General features: G+C 33.5%; 1 protein-coding gene across 2 annotated transcripts in view; it reads right to left on the minus strand.

Annotated features, from left to right (window-relative positions):
* The window catches only part of LOC118735320 (cell wall protein DAN4-like), a 318,943-nt gene that overhangs the window by 128,324 nt on the left and 181,266 nt on the right, over nt 1-9,353 (minus strand). The gene's annotated exons all lie outside the window — the stretch shown is intronic.

Below are 9,353 nucleotides of genomic sequence, written 5' to 3' on the forward strand. Positions count from 1 at the left end.
GTAAAAAATTATCGAAAATAAATTAGAATAAAAAACTTTGCATATATGGCGAAAAATTCACTGGGCCAATACTTTTGTTCGTCACTGTATGTGTATTTATGTGTATATTTTAAAGATCTCAAGTTCAAAATCAAATACTGAACATCTTATACGTATATTTATACAGATTCTTGTTGAAAAATAGATACTTTTCAGTAGTAGTTTTACATGCTCTTTTTAGAGTGTACTTGCTATTTATTATATTTACTTTGCAAAATACTTATGCACAAAAATTTACTTTATAAATTGAAATTACAAATGTTTGATTTTATGCACATGTATTTCAAGTCCTTAGGATGGGTTAAATTATGTCTCTTTCATGAAAATCTTTGGTTTTCTTACAAATTATGAGATGTATATGTAAAAAAAGAAAATTGGATACATTTGGATACATTTTTGGCTTGGTCAGGGATACATTTTCTTGGGACGGCGCGGCAACACTGATAGCAACAAGCACAAAAACAACAAAATACAAACACTAATATTCACACAACCCTTTGGCAAGCATTGGCGATACTTACCAAAATGCCATTATTGCCGCAATAATAGTGTATTACCCGAACACACCATTAAAATCAACACCAAAAATAGTGAACTAATATTTACATATACACCCGTGGTCATAATAATAGGTACACACGACATTTTGACCAGTTTAGACTATTTTTACAAGCTTTTATTTAACTTTCTCTGTATGTAAGATCTGCTTCAGTTGAAATCTGGCAGGTATCAAATAACAAAAAAACTAATTTAAATGTGAATAATTCAGTCGAAACTTTTTTAGAACCTTCTTTTATTTCTATTTAAATGAAAGATTTACAAATATTATTAGAATTAATTTCCACGCCAAAATACCCGTACTTTAGAGATGACACCCGCCATTAATAATTGGACATCTCTTTCGTTGATCGATTGAGCCTGTTTTCCCCGCATTCTGCAGAACTGCGTTATTCTTGAAGTCGTGCATTTTGTTTTTTTTTTTTTTTGTTTCTAATTTTGATTTCATATGGGCCCAATAACGCTCGATTGTTTGCAGCTCTGGGCAATTCGGAGGATTGACCTCTTTTAGTACAATGTTGATTCCATTTTGTGTATAAAACTCTGGCGCTTTTTTGCAGAATGGCTTGAGCCAGATCAGGCCAAAATAATACAGGTTATCAGAACAATACTCCAGGTACAACAACATGTTCAGAAAGATTCGGATTGCTTTTCGAAGTCCTTAGAACATCCTTTTACACTATTTTATTTATAGTGCCTGATTTTCCGCCATTTTTCTTGATATTTGACAATACAATTTGTACCGTCGACCTTCCAATTTTCAGAAACTTAACTAACCGACATTGGGAGATGTGTAGATTTTGCATGAATTTGTTCAAAATCAATTTTCTTTGCTGAAGTTCTTTGCTCTCCACATCACTTATTTTTAAAGTTACGCATATGAAAATTAACTGTAATAAAAACAACGATTGCAAAATCAGCACACTAAATAAACGGCTGATCGAGTAGTCGACAACAAAGTTGTGCTATGTAGAGTACTGCCAGATTTTAAAAGAAGCCGATCTTATGTAAGTATGTTTGTTAGGCGCAATTTTTGCAATCAATTTTTTACCAACTTCCCGATGAAACTTCACAGTTGGCTCAGAACATGATGACAATGCAATTTCAAACAAATTTGTTTTATATTAAGAACGTATTTTAACTAAATGAAAAGGAATAAATATACTAAAAATTTTGCCGATAGGTGGTCATATTTAGAAATCTTACTTTAAAAATATTTGCTTTTGCTATTAACTTATTACTTTCTTTGTTTAATATTAACCAATGTTTTATTCAGAATTCCTAGCCAAATCCCAAGCACATATTACACGTTTAATAATATTTTCAATTACTTCAAAATTTCAATTTTGTGGTTGGTATAAAAAAGACAGATGAAAAGATACATATCTTCGTCCTTTTTAGGAAGTTTAGCAATCTGTTCGACTAAACATACCGTCCTTTTCAAGCGTAGTAATTATATGTATGATGGGGTTGTTCACACTTGCCTGGTCACAGGTTATATTTTTTATTCAGTTTGCAACAATAAAATACACACATGACATCAATTGAAGGACTTCTCCTTTCGCTACCCAAAGAAGGCCTTCAGAAGGACGTACTTCAGAAGGTCTTGTGGAGGAGTTCATTGAAAGTTGCTTCTTTAATTTATAAAACTCATACATCCTTTTTAGAATAACTTCACTTAAGAAAGCCTACCTAACTTATTTATCTTCTGGGAATTCATGTGTTCAAACAAAAAAAACGACAGCACTGGCTACAACGGCGCAAACTTTCGCAATGTGTTTTGAGGTTAGAAGCAGATCCTGACGTGACGGAGAAAAACGGACTTCAGATTCGTATTCAGCGACCCCCAACACATATAAACACCCCAAAAACATATAAACACCTGGTCTGGTTTTATTAACCTTTGATCGACTTTTTTTTTGGTCCTGCGTAATTAGTTAAAATTTAAAAACGTTAATCTTGATAACTAGCTTAAACTTTTTACACTCATGTATCTATTTATGAACACGTTATACAAGTGTAGAACAGTCCGTTTCTATCGATAAATAAGTGTGCGAGCGGAAAAATTGTTTTTTTTTCTTGAGCTTCCTTTCAGATGCTAAATTTGAATACTAATAACTCTGGTTCTATTAGGGCAGAGCGGGGCAATTTTTGCTCGCGCGCAACGCCAGCGTCGCTGTTCGTATACGTACACAGCAGTGATCGGACTTAAACAATTCTGTGTGGTAGAACTTGGAAAAAAATGTGGTAGACTTAAAAAAAATGTGGTAGATCTCAAGTTTTGGATCAAACTTTGTACAAAAATTAAATAAACCCTGTAAGGTTTCACCTAAGTTGCAAACTTTTTAATTAGACAAAAAAATTAATTTTAGTATAACAAAGTGCAAGATTGAAGTTGCTAAAAATTGCGCTGAGTTTTGGCAATTTTTTTCCTTGACAGTGTAAAGCGGTTCCTTCCATATCAAGATATTTTTCGAACATACATTTGTTTGCAACCTTGCGGAGTGCTGCCAGCGTTTCTTTTTATAACATCCCGATGTAGCGAACAAATGTGGCATGTTACATAAACCGCTACTTGGGATTTGCCGATTTTGACAATTCTCAAGTAAATGTAAACAACGCCTCAAAAACTTTAGATGCACTGAAATTTGCTAATACTTTCACAAAAATCGCCGTTTTTTTAATTGTCACTATTAATTCTTTTTATAATTCATATATTTTAAAATTTAACATAATGAAACCACGTTTCCTGTCGAAAAATTTATTATTGAGCAAATTTACTATTTTACAGTTTATTTTATCCTCCCATTCGGCTTTGTTTACTTTTACTTGAGAAATTTCATCGCAACCGGGAATGCGGAATCTTGTATTATATCATTCTTGTTACCATATAGTGTTTAGTGTTGGACAGTTTTTGCACTTAAAATTAATAAAATTAATAAAATTATGTCGAGCAAAAATAAACTAGGTACTCAAAAACGCGAATATGTGGTAGATTTCAGACTTTGTGTGGTAGATGTGGTAGATGCTCAAAAAAGTGGCAGATCTACCACAATGTGGTAGAAATCCGATCACTGGTACACAGAAGCAAAGCAGCGAGTTTCGATTCAGTCTGCTTCACAGTATATACAGTAATAAACCTTTTCGCAGTTTTTCACCATTTGGTCCCCGAGGAGTACTTTTGGGTTGTGTGCAGCGTATTCGTTTTGCGCGCACGGCAACACGTACTGTGGGGAATTTCGCCTGACGATTAGAAAAGTACATTTCGAGGATAAAATATACACAATTATGTGTTATTTATGAACAAAATGTAGGTTTAAGGCTGTGTGCGAGTACGTCTAAATTGCTACCTAAATAGAGAAAAATCCTAAATCACTGGAAAGTGTCGGTAACGCAGTGAATAGGAACAATTTAGATTTTCTGCGAGCATACTTTTCAACCTAAATTGAACAGTCAAATATATTTGAGCGAGCGATTAAGTGAACAACGATTTTTTGATGTTTTAAATAATTTTTATCATTGCTATGACACAAAAAAGAAAATATTCAGAAAGATGTAAATATAAATTTATTTGATTTTTGCATTCAGATAAGTATATGTGTAATTCGATGGATGTATATTATTTCGCAGGGTCAGAAGAGCAAACTGATTCTTTTATAGATGCCAGGATGGAACATTCTCCTTTTCTGTTGCAAATTTATTATATTGTTAAATAGTCCCAAAGCTACCGCAAAATTATTCATTTTATAGATATATTTATTAAAAGCAACAATTCCAAGACAAACCATTTAGGTTGTCGAACGAACTCGCACAGTTTTAGCAGCTGTTTTCCTAAATTGTAGCAGTGCTGGAAATTCCCAGTGGAAAATTAGTTTAGGTACTAAAATTTAGGTAAACTCGCACACAGCCTAAGTATAATATTCGTCTTTAATGTATGCTGATATTCATGCGTAATGAAGAATAATATCAATAGTTAAGTACATAAATAACGCTTGTGTTTTATAAACTGGAAAACTCAAATCGTAATTATAGCATTGAATGGAGTTTTCTTAAATGTAAGATTAAAATAAAACAAGTCCATTGTAAGATTAAATTATTTATGAAAACCGTAAATTTTGTGAATTTATCAAGCCAAATTCTAAATTTCCGAATATATTTAAGTCTTTATTTAAAAAAAAAAGAACAAGGTTTGTATAGCTATACAGATTCCATTGACTGCCAGCACATTGCACACAGCATGCAAGAATAATTTGTTTCTATCTAAAGAAATCGATATAGAAATTTAAATGCTGGTTTATACGAAAAATTACTTAATGAATAATATTTATAAAAATAATATCTAAACAACGAAATCATCTGGCCGGCCAGCATTTCAAAGATTAGATTCCAATAAAATTGTGTGCAGTTATTTAACAAATGAGTTAAACCTATTTAAAATTTTTACAAGTAATGACAGGCTTGATTAATCGCCAGGCCCTCCTGGCTGAGGTCAATTTTAATGTCCCCTCTCGAGTGTCAAGACACTTTCGACCTCTGTTCTTGAAGCCATGCAAAACTAATTTTGAACTAAACGAATCATTCCGTTGTTTATGTCAAGATTTTAACTCGCATTCCAGCACGTTTAATATATCGGACTCGATTTTTACTATAAAGAAAACTATCATTTCCACTCTCAATAATTGAAATACTATCTTTAGCATATCCAATCAGCTGATGAATTTGATTCTGTAGCTGAATAGTTTTAGATCTCGACACTTAACAAACTCCTGTTTCCACTACTCGGCACCAAAAAACTAAAAACAAAGAAACAAAAAAAGGTTCCGTACGTCATGCGGACTGCGCCCCTCGTGTCGGTTGGGCGGGAATGGAGGGTAAAAAGCCGTTTGGATTAATTAATTAATTAATTACATTTTTCATATGGAAAAGTTTCTATAAACTAATAGTATTAGTTACTAAAAACTTCCACGATTCAATATTTCACTATACGTGTAAGCAAAATAGGGCAAAAGACACATGCACGAAAAATACCAGTTTTAGTACATTTATATAACGTGGCAACCACCATTACTATTATTAAATCGTAACAAGCTTTGTTTTTTGCAGCAGCTTCTTCAAAAGATATTTATCCTTTGTACACAGATGACTTAAATACGATGCAAACCAAGCGTACGCGCATTTTTTTTTAGATTCTTGGACTAAGGATCCCGCGTTCAAAGGCTGGTTTTGTAAACACGTGAGGTTACGAGGCTTATTGCAATGTTTGCAATTGCACATTAAAAGCCAAATCAGGAAGAGATATATTGCAACAGGCGCGCTCGCAAAAGCACCAAAAATGCTTTAGCAGCATAAAAAGTCAGAAAAAAGTAGGCGACTTTTTTAAGACTTCATTGAAAATGTAATGAACGCAAAAAAGGCTGAAATATTGCTATGTTCCTTCTTAGCAGAACGTAATTTAGCATTTTCGACAACCGACCACCTAACCAAATGTCCACAAGAGAAAAAAAAAATATATTAAAAATCAACATGATTATTTAGCAACTTAAAACTTGCACATTATTACTCTGGAAAATAATGGGCTATCAAACTGCACATTAAAAGCCAAATCAGGAAGAGCTGATCTATTGCAACAGGCGCGATCGCAAAAGCACCAAAAATGCTGTAGCAGCATAAAAAGTAGGCGACTTTTTTAAGACTTCATTGAAAATGTAATGAACGCAAAAAAGGCTGAAATATTGCTATGTTCCTTCTTAGCAGAACGTAATTTAGCATTTTCGAAAACTGACCACCTAACCAAATGTCTACAAGAGAAAAAAAAAAAATATTAAAAATCAACACGATTCTTTAGCAACTTAAAACTTGCACATTATTACTCTGGAAAATAATGGGCTATCAAACTGCATACTCAAAAAAATTCTTAAAAATCCGAATAAAAAGTTGAAAATTTAGCTGAAACTAAAAGCAGTTTTTTTATAATTTTTGCACAAATGAAATGTGGATTTATATTTCGTTTGTTATATAATGGCTAGGCTTTTATGGAAAAATAATAAACATTAAATAAACAAAAGCAAAACCGCCACAATCGATCAAAATATTGATGACTTAATCAGCTGATCACAAGTGTATGTATAAAATGATTTTTATATTAGCGATCCTAAACCAGTTCACAATGAATTTTAAATGTGCTTTGTCGATTAATATACCTTACATATATACTTATGTACCTTTGTATACAATAAAAGTTTAATAAGACCAATTCTGTGTGCATACATTTGAAAAAGACGTATTTGGGTAGGAAATTACGTTTTTTCAGACCAAGAGGGACGTTTTCTCATGCCGAAGACCTGGCAACACTGATTATATTAGAGGCACACATTCAGCTCTGGTGTGATTTTCAAGAGTATGTTATATAGAATATATTACTTTAACGCCATTTTCAAATATCAAACGGTAAAAAAGTTACGCGGAAAAACAGGAAAACTTAGTTAAATTAAAATGATCCAGAATCACTGATGTTTTATCTAGTTTTGGGATCACAGCTAGCGGGTATTATTATGATATATTTTCTTCTGAAAAATACCCAACAGATATAGCGATTTTAACCATATACCTGTGAAACTATGCATAATCACCAAAATCAAAAGTTCCTTATCTTATATATAAAAATAAGTGCACGTTTTTGGTGTGACCTCATAACATGAGAACGGCTTCACCGAATTCAACCAAATTTATGTGGCATATTCGATCTATCATGCAGATGGTTTATGCGAAGTTTGTTCAAATTCGGAAAAGGGGGCGTGGCACCACCCATACTAACTAAAATATAAAAATAAGTGAACGTTTTTGGTGTGATCTTATAACTTGAGAACGGCTTCACCGAATTCAACCAAATTTATGCGGCATATTCGGGCTACCATGCAGATGGTTTACGTGAAGTTTGCTTGAATTCGGAAAAGGGGGCGTGGCGCCTCTATTTTATATATAAAAATTAGTTAGTTAGCTTATAACTTGAGAACGGCTTCACCGAATTCAACGAAATTTATAAAGCTTATTCGGGCCATCATGCAGATATTTTATGTGGAGTTTGCCCAAATTTGGAAAAGGGGGCGTGGCATATGTATGTTATGTATAAAAATAAGTACACGTTTTTGGTGTGAGCTTATAACTTGAGAACGGCTTCACCGAATTCAACCAAATTTTTACGGCATATTCAGGCTATCATGCAGATGGTTTATGTGAATTTTGCCCGAATTCGTAAGAGGGGGTGTGGCACCTCCCATACTAACTAAAATTTGTATGTTGTATATCTCTTGAAATATTTGTGGTAGAGTACTGGAAGTTGGCATAGAGGTATATCAAATAATTCCATACTCATGGAGAAAAATGGGCGGTATTGGAAAAGAGGGCGTGGCACCTCCCACTCTATTCTCGTGCTCTATTTTTTCTACTGGGATGTATGGAAACCCACAGTCATATGTACAAGCTTTTCTAATAGAGCTACACACACACAATGGGCCGTATGAATAAAAATAATCAATTGCTTTTTCTTAAAATTTCAGACCTTCTACTCGATTTATTCAAACAAAAGTGAAGTAACAGGTATGAAATTTTAAGAAAAGGCAATTGCTCAGTTTTTATTCATACGGCCCAATGTGATTTTGTATGCACACATTTATAGGTTCACATTTGCATGTCGGACATTGATTGAGGCACAGGTGGTTTGTTAGAGGTTTTGGTGGCATTAAGGACAAGCCCTATATGCATATAAATGTGCGGTTGTATTTATGCGAGATGTGTTTTCTGCTCGGGTGCACTTGAGCTGCTTGCATTTGTGGTTACTTGTATCCACTGCTGATGCTAAGTTGTTGCAATATTCCAAGCCTCAATGCAAATCAATACCTGATAGTTGCAAGCAATGATGCCAACCAGGGAGAATTCCCCGATTTTATTGGAATTTGAATTTATCGGGGGAATCGGGGAATGGCTTTAAATTTTAGGGGAATTCAACATACAAACGATTTTTATTGGAACATTCCAATTGAGAATAAAATTACAGCTTGTAATAACAACCTCTTTAAAACAACGTAATCTCGTCGTGTGGTTTTTAAAGAAATTTGCAACCGTGCATAGAGAAGTTTTTCACGTTTTCGTTTGACACTCTCTTTTCTCGTTTCGTTGTCTCCACCAAGTCCTCGTATTAGTTTTATACATACATATGTGTATTATAAACATGAAATGTTAAAAGGACTGCCCATACTATATACATAAGAATGATGACATTTGTTGTGCCTGTTTAATCAAAGATGAGCATCAAGTGCCTCAATATATAAAAAGAAGGTAGTTTCATTTCCAAATTTGTGATAGAAAATAAGTTTTTTGAACAAGATTTGAAATAAAAAACAAGTAAGAGCAGCGCTGTCTTCGGCTATGCCGAAGGCTTCATACCTTTCATGAACATCTGAAAACTTTACTTTAACAGATTACTGCATTTGAAAAAATTTATATATTCACAGCACACATATATAGAGGAGTTACATATATAAAAGATCTTATCTAAACAATCAGAGGTATGCAGGATATACCCTATATAGCACCAATCAAAGTGATTTTCACTGCTATGCGATCGGTATGTAAACCGGTAACACAATTTAATGCGTTTAGCTTCTTACATAAAGGAGATATATCGCAAAAACTGGTATAGGAACAATCAGTGGTATAAGAGATAAAGCTTATACAGCATAGATTTTGACGATTTTCTC

This window comes from Rhagoletis pomonella, unplaced genomic scaffold (genome assembly GCF_013731165.1).
Source record: "Rhagoletis pomonella isolate Grant_MI unplaced genomic scaffold, Rhpom_1.0 Rhpom_scaffold_00003, whole genome shotgun sequence".
NCBI lineage: Eukaryota > Metazoa > Arthropoda > Insecta > Diptera > Tephritidae > Rhagoletis > Rhagoletis pomonella.